Here is a 22,500-nt window from a genome sequence, read left to right as displayed (position 1 = left end):
GAACAGTATTGTACTAACTTCAAGTGATTTTTTTTTTAAATAAATAGGAAGCTAGATACTAGCAGACGATTTACAGCAACTTGCTTAATGAAGAAGTGGAAAAATCATGGAACCCTTAATTGTAAAATGGAAGACACTGAAGGACTTCAAAACTGACCGATTAATTAGACAACCAAGCGCTGAGTCCAGGAACACCGAAGAAGACAGAAAGTTCCCTATGTTACAGAGGTAATGAATGACTGATAAATTTGTCAAGCTTTCTCAAACGTTACGTTAAATTTTCGAGGAAAAATATTATTACCTCTTATATGTACCGCCCTCCTTCATCTTTTCTCAAGGTCAATATATACTTATTCAAGTCGTGCTAATAGTTAACAATAAGAAAACCAACGAAAGTATTTGTTAAAGAACCAACGAAAGTATTTGTTAAAGAACCAAAATTACTTAAGATAAAGCATTACACTAGAGTATAATGAAAAATATTCCAGCAACATTTGTCTCCCTTACTGTTAGTTATAACAGTAATATTAATACTTGTTATTATAATAACACTTTTATTACAGCAAGCAGCCGTTTCCCTAATAACTGGAGGCTCCATAAAATAAACAGGAAACGAGCCACAGCCCCATTCATAAACCCTCTGTTCGCAAAACTTTAAAAGAATAGTCATTCATGTACCTACAACGATGGCTTATCAACAGCACATCAGATCCTCTAAAAACTGAGGAATTAATTTTTATTAGTTTTCTGAAAAGTAAACTATTGGTCGGCTTTGTCTGTCCGTGGGCACTTTTTCTGTCCGCTCTCAGATCTTAAAAACTACTGAGGCTTGAGGGCTGCAAATTGGTATGTTGATCATCCATCTTCCAGTCATCAAACATACCAAATTGCAGCCCTCTAGCCTCAGTAGTTTTTATTTTATTTAAGGTTAAAGTCAGCCATAATCGTGCTTCTGGCAACGATATAGGACAGGCCACCACGGCCGGCTGAGAGCTTCATGGGCCGCGGCTCATACACACCACCGAAAGAAATATTGGACAGAAAACTTCGGCGCATTTATTACTAGTTATATCTTATAAGCAATCTTTAATTCCTGGATAATAAGGTCCTTCCTTTCTAATCTCTCTTTATCATGACATTTATCTACACATTACTAGGTAATCCTCTCCTCCTTCTTCACATCACTTTCGAATTTAACTCTTTTCATGAACCTACAATTATCCATTTTCTGTGGGTTTGTGTGCCTGCGTCTGCCTGCAGTAGACCTTGTCTTTGCCTGCTGAGAAGCAAACATTCAATGTAATATGAAAGAGTCCTTTCTATTGTCAGATAACACACAGTACACACAAAGCAAGAATTCTATAAAAAGCTCAAAGCAACAACGAAATGAACACAAGAAAACTGCACGAGCTGAAACAAAGTAACTGCTATCACTGCAAGTAAAAAGATAAATATAATAAAAAAAATAAAACTTCTACACCAGGAACAACCTAACTTCTCCCTCGGCCCTTTCATCCCAGAGCTCGATTTTTCGTTCCAAAAACATCAAGTAGAACGACGCACAAAAACATATTCTAAAACTGTATGAACATAAAAAAAAAAAAAATTGGAATTTTATTTGTGACATGCACACACCAAAGCTGCCTGAACATGGAACAAAATTCTTATTCAAAGAAGTAAAAAGATAAAAAAAAAAAAAGTATACTCAAGAACAAACATACTTCGGCTGTAGGAATTCAAGGCGCATTTCTTTCTGCTCCCCCTCTCTCATAAAACAAATTTATATGAAGCGTTTTTGCCCAGACTGTCTGTCGGTTTGAAAAATGCTTTAATTTTTTGTCTATCTCTATACAGATACTTGGATTAATATCGTTTTCTGTGCGCGCGTGAATAAGAGTAAATTCTCTCTCTCTCTGTCTGAAAACAAGAAAAGGGATGCCAATCCCAACTGTATCTCATTAGATCTGTTTTGTTTTTTTTTGCCCCTAGACACACCTGTTGCAAATCTCTAAGAACAAAAATAAAGAGCTCCTTTTTTTTCTTCTAATTCAGCCCTCATACAACTCGAATATACAAAACGGGACGACAATTAGTCTTCTAAAGGAAGATAGTTTTCTTCATTTTTGAAATACTTAGATACCGAAATCAGCCTAAAAGCGCCTATTAACTCGCTTGACAGAAAAGGAAGACATTTGTGACGAAAGGAAAAATAACCAAACTTTAACACAAAAGTATATATTTCCATATAAAAACCCACAACCTACAACCCAAACCTACAATTCATTATCGACTTCCCTTTATAGTCATACACTTCATTCCTGGGGCACCAGAACATCACCCACCCCCATCCCCCAAGTTCCCACCCCTCCCGATCACAACCACCCCGGCCCCCAAAATTCCCACCACCATACCTCCAAACCGACCGATCGCACCCGTCCTCAGTCCATCGATCCCCATATTGGAAGCGTTAATGCCAGCAGGTATTTCTGACAATAACATAAGAGCTCTGAAAAGAACCACGAGCCCATATAAATCACAGATGAATGACTCTCTATGATTTATCTCACATGTCAATGAATATCAACAATGAATTCTCTCGTCTCCTGTAGAAACTGGGAACAAAAGGAGTGGCATACATATATAGGTGAGTGTGTGTTGTGTGTGTGTGCGTGTGTGTCTGTAACAGAATCAAGCTATTATAATTTATGTTGTGTTATTATCATTCATCGGCCTTCTCTCTCATGTTGTTGTTGTTGTTGTTGTTGTTGTTGTTGTTGTTGTTGTTGTTGTTGTTGTTGTTCTTCTTCTTCTTCTTCTTCTTCTTATTATTATTATTATTATTATTATTATTATTCTCTCGCAAGAATTAACAATGGTAGATGCATCAGATACTCTTATTGAAATACACCAAGCAATTATAAAAACAAACATGATAATAATATTTTTCCCGATCATCTCAAATTCTTAAATGAATTGCCAAGCGCGCGCGCACGCGTTTACGAAAGGGGAAGCAAGTGCTCGGCTTCCTGTTTTCATAATTAATGCGTGTATAAATTCGAACTCTCTGTGTCAAACGCACTGACACCATACCTTATCGTTTATTATTCAGATTCCAGTACGAAGCCTCCATGACCCGTGTGCCGATTCGCTTTGCAAATCTGACTCTGAATCACTTTATGAACGGCAAGGTGGAGCACCGTGATTTTTCTAGAGATATATATATATATATATATATATATATATATATATATATATATATATATATATATATATATATATATATATATATATATATATATATATATATATATATATATGTGTGTGTGTGTGTGTGTGTGTGTGTGCGTGTGTGTGAGTATAACTGAATCACGAAAATATGGAACGTGATGAATATGTAAATAAAGACGAAATCCACGAAGGAAGAGAAACAATGGAGTGCTGCAAGGCCTTTCGACTTATAGACCTTTACTTATAGTCTGCTAGGTAAAGGACTGTAGTCAAAAGGCCTTGCAGCACTCCATTGTTTCTTTCTCTTTCCTTATATATATATATTATATATCTTTATATATATACTATATATATATATATATATATATATATATATATATATATATATATATATATATATATATATATATATTAACCAATCAATTATTTCATGAATAATAACGTACACTAGGCTTAAACATACAGATCTACAGAACAGAAAAAATGTGCTTTTGACTTCACGTCTTACTCCAAATGACCAAACAATTTCGCCTTATTAATGGGACTTTAAACAGTGGCAATCTAAATAAGACAACCAGGAAGGTTTTAACAGTATTCTTACGTTTATTAAAAGCTTATACTTTTTAACTTCTTAAATTAACGAGACAAGAAAGGGGGTTAAATATTCTTAATGATATATCTCACAAACGAAAAATAGATGATGTATATTCTTCGAAGCGAAAGTATTCCCGAGACCCGGGTGACATCAACATCACCAATACCCGGCAAACGGGTCCCACCCCACTACTCCACTCCCCTACCCGCCCGGCACCCCCCCAACACCCTCGCCATGTTCCAGGACATAAATCACCGAGGTGATGGGGAGGGGGTGCTAAGGATGAGGGGGGAAGGGGTATTACCTGTACCCCTTTAAATCTTGAGATGGCGAAGTGACGACAATCCGAGAGTGATTTAACCCCGTAAAGAAGTGAGAGAGAGAGAGAGAGAGAGAGAGAGAGAGAGAGAGAGAGAGAGAGAGAGAGAGAGGCAGGCCGATCCACAGATGGCAAAGGCATCGCATTTCGCCTCTGATGCATTTCAAACTCGCCTGCTGACAAGATGGCGGAATAAAAAATACAAAAAAGAGTAAAAATTCGCAACAAATACAATTTTTCATAAAAATCCAAAAGAAAAAGGTAAAATCAAGAAGCGTCATTTTAGAAATAAAAAAAAAAACTGACTACTGAAACGACAAAGAACCGAAGGCGCAAAGTGACAAAAGGACGGCACAGAAAGAAAACAACAGCCCCGCAGAAAAAAGTTGTTGTTGAAAATGTTGACAACATTTACAATTCGAGAAAACAAACACAAGGGTTGAAATCAATCAAAAGATTATCAGAGACACGACGACAGTAGAGAGTGAGGTGTCTCCGGGTCCTAAATCGGGGTCATCAAAAAGTCGGTGGTTGGTTACAAAGGCGAATCGAATAGTCATCGGAATCCACTTGTTCCCAAGATGGCGCCCCGGATTTCCATTTTTACTGTCTCGTTTCGGGTACGAGAAATAATGATAAACCTTTATTTCCATCAGGCACAATGGTTATTCAGTTATAAAATCGAGCACACAAAAATATCGTCGTTGAAGCTGCCAGAATGACATCCAGGATAAAATCCAACTAAAAATAATTTTAAAACAAACGTTTTCAAGAATGACCATCATTTGAAAAACAGAAAAAATTTACTAAAACATAATTACTGAACTGCACATAAACTCAAAATATAATATACTATAAAATTTAAAATGTTGCATTAATGCATAATTTATTTTGCTTGATAGCTGTGTTATCGGTTACAAAACCATCATTATGGAAATCAATAAGCGTGGTCAGAGAGCAATTCACTGAGAAAAGACATGAACTTAGGATAATAGTTTTCAATAAATGTGAATATCAATTATACACACTTTCACCAACCTACTCCCCTCCATACCTTTCCACATGACCAAACCATCCCAACACCTGATCCATCCCATCACCTAGGCTAAAATTTTCACCTCTTCGTTAACTGCACATTTCTCTCCTTTCAATTCTTACGCAAACAGCTCACCTTAACAGCGTATACCATTCTTCTTTCATTTGCATTCACTATCTACACCTCACTTCATTAAAGATAACATATATCAGTATATACTAAATACTGGAATGTGGTCAGCCATTACTTAAGCAAATTCATATCGTAATGCTGAATAAAATGAGTGACCAGTGTAACGTACCGATAACTATAAACAAATAAGAAAATCTATCACTGATGTTGCGCCATGTTCCAGTAATCCAAACTGAATCTTTTTAATTACTGAGCTGTTAATTATCCTTATAATCATCAAGATAACCAACTGTTGTGAGATTAAGCATAGATCCCATACATTCGTCAAATATGTCTGACTACGGCACGATAACAATACCTATCAAACATCCTTCTCATTTGCAGCATCCCTCAAGCCCATTGACCAAATTGTGCTCGACGACTGTAATCATACGCACTGACCACTTACCGGCCATAACCCCAAAACATTCGCCGTGATAACGGAATTAAGGCTCCATTTTACCAAATATTCCGGACACGCACAGCCTCAAACACCGTCCCCTCTTCCCCTTCAAAACAAATCCTCTGGTCATAGCATTTCAACATGCATCTCACTCTCCCCCTTCATTCTGTTTTTCTTTCAGTTTCCCCTTCGTTCCATTTTCTCCATGGCCCTGTCTCCAGGGAAGCCAAGTGGCACAAAAGGGGTCAACTCACAGTTGCACATTGCCATTTTCGCTTTGCTGCCCACCTTTCATTTTCACTTTTTTCCTTTGGGTAAAAGCTGCAAGGGGATTTATATATATATATATATATATATATATATATATATATATATATATATATATATATATATATACTCATGTATAATCAGGAATATACCTATGTGTAATCAGGAATCTTCTGCAACAAAATAATATATAAGTTATGAGAGCGTTCTGAAGATTAAAAGCCTGACATAACCATATATAACAAACCGTATTTTGACAATAGCTTAGGCTATATCACATGATTATACCAAATGCTGTTTTTCCTCATTATTTATAATTATAACACTTTTAAAATCTAGTTAAATTTTCAAGACTATGTGTGATGGTTAATTTCCTTTTAACTCCACATAGAAAAAAATAACTAATTTAAAGAGTATTAAAAAAAATAAATAAACCTACTGATGTCAACATATTGTTTAAAACAAGTCAACAGCAAGAATTAAAACTGCAGATCCCGACACAATTCACTCCCTTTTTAAGGAAAATACTTAAGCAACAAAAACTACACAATTTTGATGAGTAAACCCCCTCTCTCTCTCTCGACGTCCGCCTCTCCACCGAAAGGTTCCCGGATCGATTTCCAAGCGAGCAGGAATTCTTTGGGTAAATTCCGTTAAATTCCTCCGTGCCTCTTTTGACCTAAGGAGCGAATTAGGTACATGGTGGTGAGATGGGTTGCAAGCTGAGAGTAGAAGGACTTGACTCTAGCACCCTCATCCCAAAAGACTTGCTGACAGCCAAAGGCTAACAACAGCCCCTGGAAAGACCTACCGAAGGGGAAAAGACGCATAGAGAATTATATATTACACACACACATATATATAAAAAGATATGTATATATATATATATTATATATACAGGTATTTATATAGATATAAATATATGTATGTATGTATGTATGTGTGTGTATGTATATATATATATATATATATATATATATATATATATATATATATATATATATATATATATAGAGAGAGAGAGAGAGAGAGAGAGAGAGAGAGAGAGAGAGAGAGAGAGAGAAGAGCTGCGTTGTCAGAGAACCAATGCTGACATTACACCAAATTAAAGTACTAAATGCAACTCTTTTCAGTCTCTCCCTCGTTTGTCACAGCCAGTGCCATTTGAATCAGAGTATGAAAGTCATAAGGCAACATCTTTCTTTGGTGAGACTTCTTTGAACCGGTTTTTTTTTCATATAAACAGTGGCTCTTTTAGCAAAAGAGGTCGTGGGTATAAAAAACAGAAGGTAAAATAAAATAATTCCGCTGTTTATAAATAAATGGAATTCAACAACAAGCTAACAATTCATTTCAGACACAAACGTAATGCATAAATTCACAAGATAATTTACGTGGACACAGAAATGCACAAAGCACCAAAACTCACGACCTCCCGGAGAGTCCATTTTCCAAGTCCCCTAAACTAAACACTGGAAACATTAATAACGAAAGGATAAAGAGAAAGGACATAGAAAAGAGGAGAGGAGTCACAGTGAGAATATAAACGCCAAAATTCTCGAATTATGAAATGCTAAAGGTGTGGCACTTAATTTATTCATGGACATACAAAATGCAATGCTGCGGTTTATTCGCCGACCTGGAATACTACAATAGCACGTTTCCAGCGATACATTTTGCTTTACTCCTAAACAGAGATTACTCTTATTCGTACTGTGCCCACAATGACCACAGTCCTGACTAGCAAACTTTCCAGTGAATAATTTGTTCTTTTGTAAAATAAAAAAAAAAAACGAAGGAGAAGGGTCAGAGATAAATAGAAACAAAAATAAACAAATATTTAGATGACAAAAAAACAGACATTTTAAACCTGACTGCAACTAGTCAAAATTAGATGTTACCGGATTTTCTCAGACCTCAAAAACTGACATAATTCCAAGAGAAAACGAAAAGATAAACACCATCTCAGACGAAATGCAAAGTCGGTATGCACTAACTTCAAGTACCGAATACGACTTAACCGGACTCAACCATCCCATTCGTATCAAGATATCTATTTATATCTGATATATAAAAACTGTCGGTCAAGTCACTAACAGACAAACAATCCCTCCCAATACTAAAAGCTACAGACCCGAGGTCTAAGCAAATCACAATCTCAAACAAGATATTGGGAAGGGGCAGCGCGAGAGGTTATATGAAGGTCCAGGAACACATGAAGGTGGCAAGAGGGGATGGGGGGGGGCAGTTAGGAGGGTGAGTGGGAGAGAGGGGAAAAGAAGGCTCAGAGAAGCGTGAAGCTGAAACAACGTCGAGGAAGGAAACCGGAAACAGAAAACAGCCTCAGAGGAGAAAATGCTATGATAAGAGACGGAGGGTTGACGGGAAAGGAAATAAGAAAAAATATGGACACTTGAGGATACTATGCGTGAAATTTAACAGTATCTTTTGTTTGTTATCTCTATTTTACATTCTTTTCGACTGTGATAACTGTTACAAATAACTGCTTTTGGGAAAACAATTTGGGAACGAATCTTCTTCAACTTATAAAGCTCATTTCATGGATTGTTTGAAGACTGACCCATTTTAACTAATTACCTGTATTTTTACTCCTGTCTGAACGATATTGCCTAACCCTAGGCTCAATAATTAAGACATTAGCTATGAGTTTCGTCTTTTTACCGTCCCGAAATGCCAAGAGGGAGCCTATAAATAAGAATAGCGACATTTATTACTATAAACATGGTTACAGCAATGATGGGAAGAATAAGGAAGGTAAATTAGCACATGGGAGCTGTGAAATTTCTGGAGTTCCGTGTCCACAATTACAGTATGAATGTAGGAGCGATTGTTAACTGTTTCCTAAACCATTTTACCAGAGGAGAACAGATTTACTTATGGAAACGAAAACTAATGAAACGAGTTTACGTAGGTGAAATTACTTAGAACAAAAATACACCTATGCAACTGTACACATTATGGAATCAGGAAAAAAAGTATAAGTATTTACTAGCTAAATATCTTATCTGAAAGCATGAAATGAAAGGCATACTGAATCTGAAAGATCAAAATAAAATATATTGTGAACCTCACCGGCAAAACCACAACAAAATATGAAAAAATTATATGCTATCAAGCGAAAAGCAAAACCATAAAGAATGATACGTCTTAATAATTATTATCAATATTAAAACAAAAAACGTGTGGAAAAAAAAAAACCCAGTGAATATAATAAGTACGGAACGGGAAATACGTAAATTACGAAGGAAACAATAAAACCTGTCGAGACCCTTTTTATCATAAGAACACCACCCCCTTACGGCAATTTTCCGTACCATCGCTTTCCGTACCTGCTTAACAACGCCTAAATAATTCTCCTCCAGGGTCTCTCCCCTTCCCCCCGCCCCGTTCGAAGACAGCAAGTAAGCACCAGACGAAAGCGACTCGATCGACACGAAGCGGCTGATAGACGGACACCAAAGTATACGAACACTCTCTCTCTCTCTCTCTCTCTCTCTCTCTCTCTCTCTCTCTCTCACAGAAGCAAACACACACACACTTTACAAACATCTTATTGAATATCTTCGTTTGTGTTTTGCCTCTGAAGTTTTGGTGAGCATTCCCTTTAGTGTACTGGTCATCTTCTATGTATCTTATTAAGCACAACGATAGCTTAACAGTCCAATTTACTGTTGCGTCATCGTTTGCCTTTGCAAGTGTGCATACAAATGCTAACGATGACGCAACAATATATTGGACTCGGAAGCACTGCTGGAGCTTAATATGATGTATACAAGGTGATCAATACACAAAAAGGAGTGACCATCAACGACCACTACAAGCAACAGCGGCAAAGCACAAACGGGGATACACAATAGGATGATTACTCGGGATAAAAGATGGGAAGGGGATACGGAGGAAAAGCAAGCGAGAGACGAGTTGACAGAAGAGAATGCCCACTAAAAGCAGCCGATCGGCGAACGCACATACACACACACACACACACAGCCTAGGAAATAAAGGCAAGACGCACACAGGGAGCCAAGCACACAAGGGGCAATGCCCAGATAAACGCGCAAGGATAAAAGCAGATAAAGGAAAAAAAAAAGAGAAAAAGCCCATTCTCGTAAACCTTTGATTACGTTTTTACGGTTTCCGAGAATACCCACGAAAAGTAAAACTAAAAAGAGTAAAAAAGAAATTAAAATTGAAAGAAAAAACGAAATAAAAAAAAAACCAGGAACCTTACACTCACCATCAAGTGCGGTATGGCTCAAAAGAAATTACTGAAACGAGGAAAAAAAAATTGTAAAAAAAATGATAAAGAGACCACCTCTGAATAAAGGCCGTTTGAAGAGAACGACTATTTTTCAGCAGGTTTAGGCCATCATTCATTACGAGACCCCTTTTTTTCTAAAACCTTCCTTTCATTTCCGTTCGCTGAACAATGAAGGATTTTGGGGAAGGGGAATTTCAACAGGCCATTCATTACATTCCTTCTATTGTTCGTTTTACCTGTCTAAGAAAGTCGCACAGTTTACCATTTCTCATTTCATATTTTCTGGACACTTAAAGCTGAGGAACCTCGGGCAATCATTTCTCTGTTTCCAGAGCAGACGGGATGGCGAATGGCGCTGCAGAAAACGAGGCACCATTTTTGGTTACGTAGGGAAACGGCCGTTATCAAACCCTGACCTAGGAGTCCAATTCCCAGTGGCCTGTCGACAAACTAGTATGTGTGATATGTCTATTTGTCATCACATTAGAACATTAAGTGTGATATCGTAAGCACAGTGAGGTATCCTCAACGATTAAAATTGAAGTAGACAAATGCTCTCTCTCTCTCTCTCTCTCTCTCTCTCTCTCTCTCTCTCTCTCTCTCTCAAAAACCCACGAATTCAGCTCTGTTGGTCTGTCGACAAACTTGTCGGTGAGACACTTCACACATCGACAAAAACCGTATAACCCTCAACAATACATTTCTCTCTCTCTCTCTCTCTCTCTCTCTCTCTCTCTCTCTCTCTCTCTCTCTCTCTCTCTCTGCATGTAAATTTTAGGAAATATCTACTTACACAAGTATGCTTTCGGTGAGTGACTTGGAACCTGCTGCCTTACCTGAAATAGACATACAAACATTAATTTTAACAACATAAAAATATTATAAAATATCTTTAGTCAAGAAAATAATGATGAGATTCCTCTGTGCCGGCGACGCGGCTGACTAGGAGGAATGCCACCTAAGATATACACAGGCTAACAAATAGATTGCGGGGAGAAAAATGCTTAAAGTAATTTATTGCCTTTAACTTCCACCCCGGAAGTAGGAAGTAAAATCAAGATACGTCTCATTTACTTGTACAGTGCAACATAAAGACAGACGCTCAGCAGATTTGTTGTAACTGTTTTCGTTGATATTCTAAACTAGTAGATACTGTGTTTATTTACACACAAAAAAAACTATCTCAAATTATCTTCCTCTTAAACAACAGTTTTCTCTCATTCAGGGTACTATGAGACATGGCCACATACTGACCACACAATACACTTCAGCACTTTAATTCTTCTTAGCTTCGCATCCAGTATCCGCACTTCACTGCCATAAAGGAGAGTAAGCTCAAACAACAGACACATACATATGTATACATACATATACATACATACACATACACACACATATATAAAACAAAGAGACATCCACAACAATGAGCTAAAACGATAAATATATATATGATATATATATACACATTATATATATATATATACATATAACGAACAAACATCCACAAACACTGAACCAAACACGAGATACATATATAAATCTCTCTCTCTCTCTCTCTCTCTCTCTCTCTCTCTCTCTCTCTCTCTCTCTCTCTCTCTCTCTCTCTCTCGTTGTAAATAGCAAAGGCATCAGATCCACCGCAGAACACGAAAGAGTTTTAGCGAGTTTTAGCGGGGAGTTTTTCGGGGTGTTTTTGTTCGGAGCGGACGCTTCAGGAAGGAGGCGATTCCATCAATGTAACACCAAAATAAACACAAAAATCCTCTTTCATACAAATGGAATCCGTAGTGCACTCAGGCTCTTTCACATATGGCATACAGGGGCGAACGTTCTATGCCCTATATGCACACACACACACACACACACACAGAAGCACGGCGGCGCCTCTTTTATCCTAAACAATAAACTAAGTAACAAAAAACATGGCGGTGTTCCGCACATGACGGGGGGTTTATCTCCCTTTCTCTCTGTTTATGACGCGTACATATAGTGTGTCTCTTGTATGTATGTATGTATGTATGTATGTATGTGTATATATATATATAGTGTGTGTGTGTGAGTAAATATATATAATTATATATATGCACATATATATGTGAGTATATATACACACGCATACACATATATATATACACACAAATAGTGGTTGTAATTATCATTAACTCTTATAGGATGTGGTTGCTAACCCAATGCCTTTCTTCACCCTGCTTATGATCAACCGCAGTTATCTAACAATCTGTTAAATTATTCACAACTCAGGTCAACAGAGGTACCATAGGTTCTAACACACTGGTCAAAATCCAGTCTGTTCCTATCGGAAATCGAACTCGGCTCTTGTCGCTTGCGAGGAGAGCTTCTTGAAAAATTGTGTAAATTCATGTTCAAGTCAGTAAATAAGAATAAAATTATCTGCGAACACCTGCGAGCTCGAATATTTATGGTTATAACAACACAATGTAAATAAGTTATTGCTAAACTGGTGACACTGAAGAAGAGCAAAAATAAAACGTCCTTTAGTCCGCAAGACACAAAGAACAAATGACACGAAACTCTTGAGGCCCTGTTTCCAAATTTGAATGGCGACAACTCGAAGCCGAAACCCACCCGTCTGTCTTCTACTAGAAATGGCAACGCTGAACTGTTACTCCCATTACATCTTAATCAGAGCGAATTAAAACGTGGATTCACAACTTTCAAATTGCGTCTATTCATAACGGCTATATTTCACCGGGGGCCGCAATTCATAACCCCGACCGTCATATATCACAGAGACCTGAAGCTAATCTCGAACTCCGGCATCTCCTGGCTGGAGATGTTTATTTTTATTTGGCTTTCCTCCTCCTCCTCCTCCTCCTCCTCTCTCTCTCTCTCTCTCTCTCTCTCTCTCTCTCTCTCTAATAAGACTGCTGCTCTCTTGTAATGTGCTCTTCTCATACCTGGACTGAAGTTTATTAAGCAATATTCATGAATACGTTTGAGTCACAGATCAAATTAACGACGATTACCATATAATTAATTATCAAATTACCGGAAGACGGTCAACAGGATGAACATCTCAGCCTCTTTATCACGCCAGGCCACCAAAAATAAAAATTAGATTAAAAAATAGAATAAAGGCAAAGTAAGGACGTATGAGGAAAACAAGATTGGTGTCTGAAGGACAGGAGGTTATGTGGTGACAAAAAGGCTTCGCTGTGGCTATAGGACACTCGCCTTACCAGAAAGAGGTCCCGGGATTGCTTACCGAATAATCCGAAACATTTTAGCCACGTTCAATCCCACCTGACCTCAGTTGTCGCAATCAAGTACCAGATAGTTAGTCGTCTGCGTTGGGTTATTACCAGTGAAGAGACGAGCATAGAACCAGCAACCTCTATGTACACTCTGCATACATACATACATTCACGATTATAATAATTTTGAAGTGTGAGTTATATGTCTACCAAGAACAAGGCAAAATGCCAAAAAGGTTGTAAACTCTGACCGGTTTCGGCTTTACTGCGAAGCCATTTTCAGAGGAAAACAGAGAACAAAACGGAACCGGTCGGGATTTACAAACATTTTTCATTTTTCCTTTTGGCTGGTAGAGACAGACGCATATTCACATAAAACTATACATACAATCGTGTACATATAAAATTCAAAAGCACGCAGTACATACAAACACGCACCTCCATAATCTGCCATTTCTACCCAGGGCAAAACTCGCTTTTCATGCGCGTATGGCCGTATACGACTTTATTTGTTTAGGGTTTCATCTGTACCTAATTTCTTATCTTGTTTACAGAGATGCCTCGGAGAAAGTCTGGATTCCTTCCGCAAACACTCCACTATTGTATTTCGGGGATGCGCCTTGTCATAACTTCTCATCTGCTCGCACACAAACTATGAGCTACGTGAATTACACAGGAATTTTCAAGACTTCTTGACGTTTCTTTCGTAGTTTAATATGAATTATTTAGGTGAATCGTATACCCGTTTTGTTTGTAATGATACAGTTAAAAACTGATTTCTTGAATGGTAATACATTTTACTCCACAGAGAAATGAATTAAATGTCTTCTATTGAGGATTACTTTACCATTACGTTCTGATAAATATATATATATATATATATATATATATATATATATATATATATATATATATATATATATATATATATATATATATATATATATAGAGAGAGAGAGAGAGAGAGAGAGAGAGAGAGAGAGAGAGAGAGAGAGAGAGAGAGAGAGATAATACATATATATCGACATTTATCTTTATAAGACCACGACGTTTTCTCTCTACCCAAAATCTGAGACTACTTTTCATGAAACCTGGCTTTCTACGTCCACATCGACCTGAAATTTAATTCAAGAGATCCTAGAGACACAAAGAGGTCACGCCACCCTTCCCTTCGATATCTGCATCACACACTTCAAACTTAACGAAAAAGGAAAACGAGTGAAAGATTCTGCTGTGACCATCGACAATAACTGTTCCGTAACACTTGCTTATTCTACACGAAGAAGATACATATACACGGTAACGTTGTCATTGCTATCAGCGAGATGTATAAGTTGATTTCAACTCTGTGTACATAATCCCGTCGAAGTCAGGTTCTGTGCTTAGAATCGTTATCTATCAATCTATACTACGAAGATCTCAGATATTTTATGTAAATAGAAATACTACCGCGTGGTGACAAGAAAAGAGTGTAGAAGACGATTATTGTTTCTTAGGTATAAAATTTCTTTGGCAACGAAACGTATTTATATATTTACCTTTCGTCCTCAATATCGCGCTTTAAAAATATAATGACAGTTGCGTTTCTCTATTTTCTTTCTCACGCCCTCAAGTTTCAATAGTTCTAACTCAAAAATTATTTCAATAATTCTATATTTAAATAATTTCTTCCTTCTTCTCTCTCCCCCGCCCTCTCTCTCTCTCTCTCTCTCTCTCTCTCTCTTACACATGCACATCTTTTTAAAATGAAATCTTATATTAGAATAATTTTATCTCTCTCTCTCTCTCTCTCCTAAACGATTTTAACAACATTACTTCTTAAAATAGTACAACAGCTTTATGCTTACCATCTCTCTCTCTCTCTCTCTCCCCTAAATGATTTTAACTTAACATTACTTCTTAAAATAGCACAACAGCTTTATGCTTACCATATCTCTCTCTCTCTCTCTCTCTCTCTCTCTCTCTCTCTCTCTCTCTCTCTCTCTCTCTCTCTCTCTCCCTAAACGATTTTAACTTAACATTACTTCTTAAAATAGCACAACAGCTTTATGCTTACCATCTCTCTCTCTCTCTCTCTCTCTCTCTCTCTCTCTCTCTCTCTCTCTCTCTCTCTCCTTTACGCCTTCAGGTGATATTAATCTTTAAAAAAATATAAAACTTTTTAAGTTAACATAAAATTCTCTCGCTCTTCTTTAGTTTCCACACCAACAGGCTCATCAGGTCCTTCAGGTGCTCAAAAATCCCACCCAACTTCACATGCTTTCTCCTTCCGCTTTGCTCTTGTCCCTCGCCTTTATCACCTCCTCCTTTGTCTCCTCCCTCCCTCCTTTTGTCACCTGGGATTTTGCCACAGGCCCTTTTCCCCCCCGTTCTTTCTTTCAGCCTTCATAACCATGCAACGTCTCTATCCCATAACATCTCGAAGCGTTAACATATCTTGAAGGAAGGGACACCGGCCTAGATCCCCTTCCTTCTCTCTCTCTCTCTCTCTCTCTCTCTCTCTCTCTCTCTCTCTCTATAGCATGTGCAAATATTTTCATTAGACTTCTTATATTCTCTCACACTAAAGTTTGAATAATTATAATCGCTCTCTCTCTCTCTCTCTCTCTCTCTCTCTCTCTCTCTCTCTCTCTCTCTCTCTCTCTCTCTCTCACGCACATCTTGTTAAACTGAAACCTTATATTCTCTCATACAAACAATTCAAATAATTTTAATTCTCTCTCTCTCTTTCTCTCTCTAGCATATACACACATTTTCAATGGAATTATTATATTTCCCCACACATAAATTCGAATCATTATAACTGTTTCTCTCTCTAGCATATGTACACATTTTCATTAGACTTTTTACATTCTCTCACACTTAAATTTGAATAATTGTAACTCTCTCTCTCTCTCTCTCTCTCTCTCTCTCTCTCTCTCTCTCTCTCTCACATGCATAACTTTTAAAATTGAAATGTTGTATTCTCTTCTACGAAACATTAGAATAATTTTAATTCTCTCTCTCTCTCTCTCTAAAACACGCACATCTTTTTAATCTGAAATCCTTTATTATCTTACACAAAAACTTCGAATAATTTTCAGTCTCTCTCTCTCTCTCTATCTCTCATTTCCCTTCGCTATTTCCTGAATTATTTCCCAACTTAATCTCATCCGTCCAAATGACCATCGTTTATGTAGAGGCGAAAAGGTCACCCCTCTACGACCCATCATTTCGGGTCCGATTCCTGGACGGGAAACTGTAAACATATTGATTCCTGCTTCGACCACGAGAAAGATTGGAAAGTCGTCACGCACACAGTTTTCTTTCTAACAAGTACGGAACAATGCCAAGGTTCTCTTGTAATGGGAAAATGAGTTCTTGGCGTATATTGTCTAAGTATGAAACTAATCAAAGTTCAAAACAGCGATAAGAAACAACTAAGATAAAGATATAAACGAGGGAATAATGATTTCATACCAAAGTTCACCGAAGTTATGAACAACTATAAATAAGATAAAGCTATAAACAACGAAATAATTATTTAACGTAAAAAAAGCACTGAACATTCCTGTAAACAATGAACGAAGAAAGGATAAAGCGAAAATCGAACGAAGAAGGAAAGGACAGAAGCGAAAATCGAACGAAGATAAAAGAAAAACGCCGCACGTTTTCATACCACCGCAAAATTCCGTCAAGCACCTGCTATCAAAACCTTATTACTTATGAGAAGGCAAATTTCGGCTTTCCATTTTCGGAGATGCATCAGATCCAGCGAATTCTCCTTCTTGGGGAAGAGAATGCACACTGGTTATTCCGAGAATTCTGGGTAAAACAAGTAAAGGTGATGCTGATTCGGTCACGTTCTGGTCTTTTTTTTTTTTTTTTTTTTTTACTCTTTTTGGGGCCGTCACTCGTCCATTTGCACATCGAAATGGCTTTTCTCCATTACTCATTCATCTGGACTACCGAATAGCTTTCCTCAGTCACTCATCCATTTGCACATCGAAATGGATTTTCTTCATCACAGGTCTTCCTGCGACTAAAAGTTTTGTTTTTACCCTTACTCATCCACCATTTACGCATCTAGATAGTTGTTTGTCACACCCATCCATCTGTACAATTTAAACAGTTCTACTCAAGTCATTCATTCACTTGAGCACCTACACAGTTTTTCCTCTGTTTTTCTTCCTCTTCCTCATCCGGAGACCTCTCCTCTATCACCCACTCACTCAACACCCAGACTGCATTCCCAAGCAAGCAAACAACTGCGCTTCCACATAGTTTTTCTCAATCAATCAATCAGCAACTTGCGCATAAAATTAGATTTATTTCCTATTATTTTTATTTCTACTCCTATGATTGTTGATATTTTTATTCTCATGTTTATTCACAATTTTTACAGCTGATGTCAGTGAATTATTCCATTAAACAATGTTTTTCTTACTCCTTCTTTTAAAGCCCTTCAAGACAGGCTGGATGACAACAGACTTTTCCAGACCTCTCAGTTTACATACTCAGTTAAAACTCCTTCCATCAGATTCATTTGCACATCAAAACATCCCATCTCTGCCAATTAACCCATCTGTATATTTTACATTATAATCTCTCCCTCGCTCATCGACTCTTTTTGGAGCCCAATAAGAGTTCGCTTTACACATTCCGTTATTTTTCCTCCATCCCCTTGCTTCGTACAACAAATGAACCTTTCCTACCAACTGACTATTTGCAAAGGGGAAAGCCTTTCAATTTAAATATCCAAAAAATTTTCTTCCATTAGATTCATATTTCGCCCCGTGCACTGCTTCTGCATCAATAACCTACCTGTGCAAAACATCATCAATATTCACACCAAAACTGATTTAAGATAACGCGGAAATTAAAAGCGGGCTAACGAAAAGTAATAAAACAAGCGACTCTCCAACTGGGGAACAGCCGAGAAGATTCTATTGATAACATAAATCAACGACATATTTAGGGTCCTGGATAAACATACCACGTGGCCTTGACGCTACGACTGTTTTATATATATATATATATATATATATATATATATATATATATATATATATATATATATATATATATATACATATATATATATATATATATATATATATACATATACATATATATATATACATATATATATATATATATAAATATATATATATATATATATATATATATATATATATATATATATATATATATATATAATGATTATAAACAACAAACCATTTGTAAAGTGGCTATAACAACGCGGCTAACACTTCAATATAATAATAATAATAATAATAATAATAATAATAATAATAATAATAATAATAAGGGATTACATCCTATGCACAATTCCTATGACGATCACGAAAAAACTTTGAAACTGCTATATCATTAACAAAGAAGCAACACTGCATTAGGTAAATTAAAAGCAGGGTCTCAGGATATCGATGTTAACCTTCACCATCCGAATAAAAGCTTCATTTTCAGGTACGTTTTTCTTTTAAACAAATAAATAAATAAATAAATAAATAAATAAATAAATAAATAAATAAATAAATAAATAAATAAATAAATAAATAAATAAATAAATAAATAAATACATAAAGAAATAAATAAACTGAACTTAGTATTGCTCGTGACAAACTCGCTCTTCATTCAAGAGTTGCAAAGGAAGCTAAGTAAATATCGCCAAAGAAAATATCGACCCAATGAAGATCTATTCACATAATTTAACTGCAATATCTACCAGTTAAAAATACGATCAGTCCTCTCTCTCTCTCTCTCTCTCTCTCTCTAAGCAACGACACAAAGACATATTCATTGAAGTGATAAAGAATTCCTTTTCCCCCCTCGTGAGTTCACTTTCTGCGATGCTTCAGTGATTTAATTCATCTCCACTTTCCTTTGTCACAGCATCCAACTGATTGGCATGACATGGACTGTGAAACGTGTCTCTCTCTCTCTCTCTCTCTCTCTCTCTCTCTCTCTCTCTCTCTCTAATTCTCTCAATTTAATTCCTCATTTCTTACGGCACTCTACGACAAAGGAATACAGGACAAGAACGCATCGAGGTGATTTGGTCACGTGGAGACAATTGAGGACAACTGTTTCGTTAAAATGTGTATAATTAAGAAATTCCGGGAGAAAGTAGTAAAGGGAAACCGCGAAAAGAGATGGAAAAGGTGTTGTAATCAAAGGCATTATTACCTGGAAACCACGAGAGTGAGTAGAAGATGAGAGGCGAATGACATTTGGTGTGTGTGTGTGTGTGTGTGTGTGTGTGTGTGTGTGTGTGTGTGTGTGTGTGTGGTCGACGGGATGATGACGAGCCTTCTGTAAAGGTATATAATGGGCTTATTTATTGGAAGCTTTTGACAATAGGATTTCATATTTGATTCAGCAGTTATAGTATGTACGTAACAGCAACTAACTTATTTCTATTTAGATTCTAGAGCTACCTTCAAATAATCCTTTACTTTACGACGTAAAATAAGTTCTCAGTTCCCCATTCCTCGTGTTCACCCCTGACTTGTGAGGGGAAAAGTTCCTGAGGACGGACGCTCAGTCAAAACTAAGCGTCCACCCTCTGCTGAACTGGGGAACAAAGGCTCCATCGAGAATCTGACGGAGTGCCTCTGATAATTTTGAACTGGTTTCATACAGAAAAAAAAACACACACACACACACAAATGGACTTCTGATTCCTAAACTTCCTTAAATTCATTGATCCAATCTGATAGCAGTCCTATCTCCTTTCAGAAACTGAGGCTAAAACTGACGGCAATTTCACGCCGTAGAGCCAAATTAATCTAAAACTGCCTCTGATGGGATCATCTGGCGGGTCTTAGAGCCTCTGATGAATTAAAGAAAGTAGCAGCCGGAGTCAAGTAACTTTTTGTAGGTTAACATCTGACATCGAGTTTAATATTAAGAGGCGACCCTCAGGGGACTCCGGAGGGAGCCTTGATTTCTGGTTCGGCAGAGAGCCCCTCATCTGGTGCGTTCCAAGGGAGACCAGGACAACTGTTGAAAGAATGGGTCACTTCCCAGGCTTCAGCGGGAACACAGTTACCGAGATCTGAACAAAGAACCCTACTCGGGACTTCCCACAGAAGCCAAGGAGATTCACAGCAGTCGAGAAAAAGATTATATACTTTTAAAACTGAATCCGAAACGGTGGGGATGAGGAACTCACGGTTCAATTTCAAGGTGAGCCAACCCAACGTGTCTTTTATGACCTGAGCAGTGTACTGTATTAGTCAGTTCAGGTGGGTTATATATATATACATATGTGTGTGTGACTCATAAAAAGTTTTAAAAATCCGTTAAATAGCCTCAATAGCCTCAACATCATTGTTGATGATTTGCCTTCAGAAACTTTATTAAGTCGCAAATGCTCATTGCAAATACCTAAAACTTCTGAATATTTAAGGAGAATGGGAGTGAGTTTAAATGAAATTGGAGAAGCAAAAAATTTATTTCAGCTAAAAGAAATATTTCATTCAAGTGTTTGTCATAAAACTTTCTTGATCATTGGCTAAGAATTTGTTTTAAACTCAAGCCGCATGCGTACTTGTTGACCAAAATCAATTTCGTTCAAATGAAAAAGTTAACAACTGGTTATAACAATTTTTCGTTAAATCTAAAATAATTCAATGTTCAACTTTGAGCAAAGAAATCTGTTGACAACTTTTATAATAGTCGTTAAGATATTTTAAAGGCAACAATCTACTTGACCATTGGTCTTTAGTTGTTTTACGAAAAAAATATAACCTTTTTATCGAAAAATACAAAACATTTCTCTACAACAGACAATAAATTAGCCAATTTAAAAAGCTAAATTTTCTAAGATAATTTAGGCGTACTACCCAAGAATTCATTGACAAACATAGATATATGATAATTATTATACACAACAGAAACAAACAAATTATTCAGTTATTGTAACATACTCGTACTCAATTATATAATTCTAAGATTATTAATTTTAAACTTTTTTCTATCAATAAACGACATTACATTCACAGGGCTTATGCAGAATTAAAATTACTTGCATAATATTAAAAGATATATTACCAAAACATTGCCATCTCGCTCAGGAACTTGACTTTGAATGTTCATTCAAAATATACATTTAATACATACTTATATATATATATATATATATATATACATATATATATATATATATATATATATATATATATATATATATATATATACATATTACATACATATATATATGCATCAACTATTTTTAGACGGCATAATTTGATCAAGACACACCAATCCACCTGAAAGTTTTGAACCATGCACTCATTCTTAAACATGCATGTTAGTCCACTACACCTTTCAATCATATTACCTGTTATGAAAAGCAATATTTGTGATCAAAACACCAGTTTAGCTTAAGAACTTAATCCCGAAAGTTCTGGCGCATGCGCCGACTTGCTGCCAGCATATATGCGTTACAGAGGAAAATTCTTATCAGTCTTCCGCTTCGTTGAACCATTATACACACATTTTTCTAAAAATTTTCATTAAAATCACTCGTTCCAGGGACAGCCAAATGCATATTCTTTCGAAAAAGTCTTACTGTAATATGAAACTTAAGGCACGTCCCACTCGCTTTCAAATAACGTCTTTATATAAGAAGCTCTTCGTACAAGCTCCTCGTAACTCAAAACCTTATTCAGTCCCACACATGTTTTATACAAAGATTTTAAATGGATGTATCATATGCTCACTGTCATTGTAAGTATTTCGCCTTACAATATTCAGTAAGTTTATATATATATATATATATATATATATATATATATATATATATATATATATATATATATATATATATATATATATATATATCACACAAACATATATCGATGCATATATATATAGGAATATATTGTTTCCTTTAGTTTCATGATTCATAACACATATCAGGGAATTCTATGGAAAATTAAATAAATTAATAGTACATATAT

At 36.4% G+C, this 22,500-nt stretch overlaps 1 protein-coding gene across 5 annotated transcripts in view; it reads right to left on the bottom strand.

Annotated features, from left to right (window-relative positions):
• Positions 1 to 22,500, bottom strand: part of LOC136840144 (pseudouridylate synthase RPUSD2-like) — a 1,228,991-nt gene that overhangs the window by 684,974 nt on the left and 521,517 nt on the right. The window contains exon 2 of one of the 5 annotated variants that reach the window (XM_067106574.1): positions 11,092 to 11,134. The exons of the other annotated variants lie outside the window; for them this stretch is intronic. The gene's annotated coding sequence lies outside the window, so the exon portion shown is untranslated. The remainder of the gene's footprint in view (positions 1 to 11,091; positions 11,135 to 22,500) is intronic. 5 annotated transcript variants of the gene reach the window in all.

This window comes from Macrobrachium rosenbergii, chromosome 7 (genome assembly GCF_040412425.1).
Source record: "Macrobrachium rosenbergii isolate ZJJX-2024 chromosome 7, ASM4041242v1, whole genome shotgun sequence".
NCBI classification, from domain to species: Eukaryota; Metazoa; Arthropoda; class Malacostraca; order Decapoda; family Palaemonidae; genus Macrobrachium; species Macrobrachium rosenbergii.
Note: the sequence above shows the minus strand (reverse complement) of the source record. Positions and strands in the feature narration are given on the sequence as shown.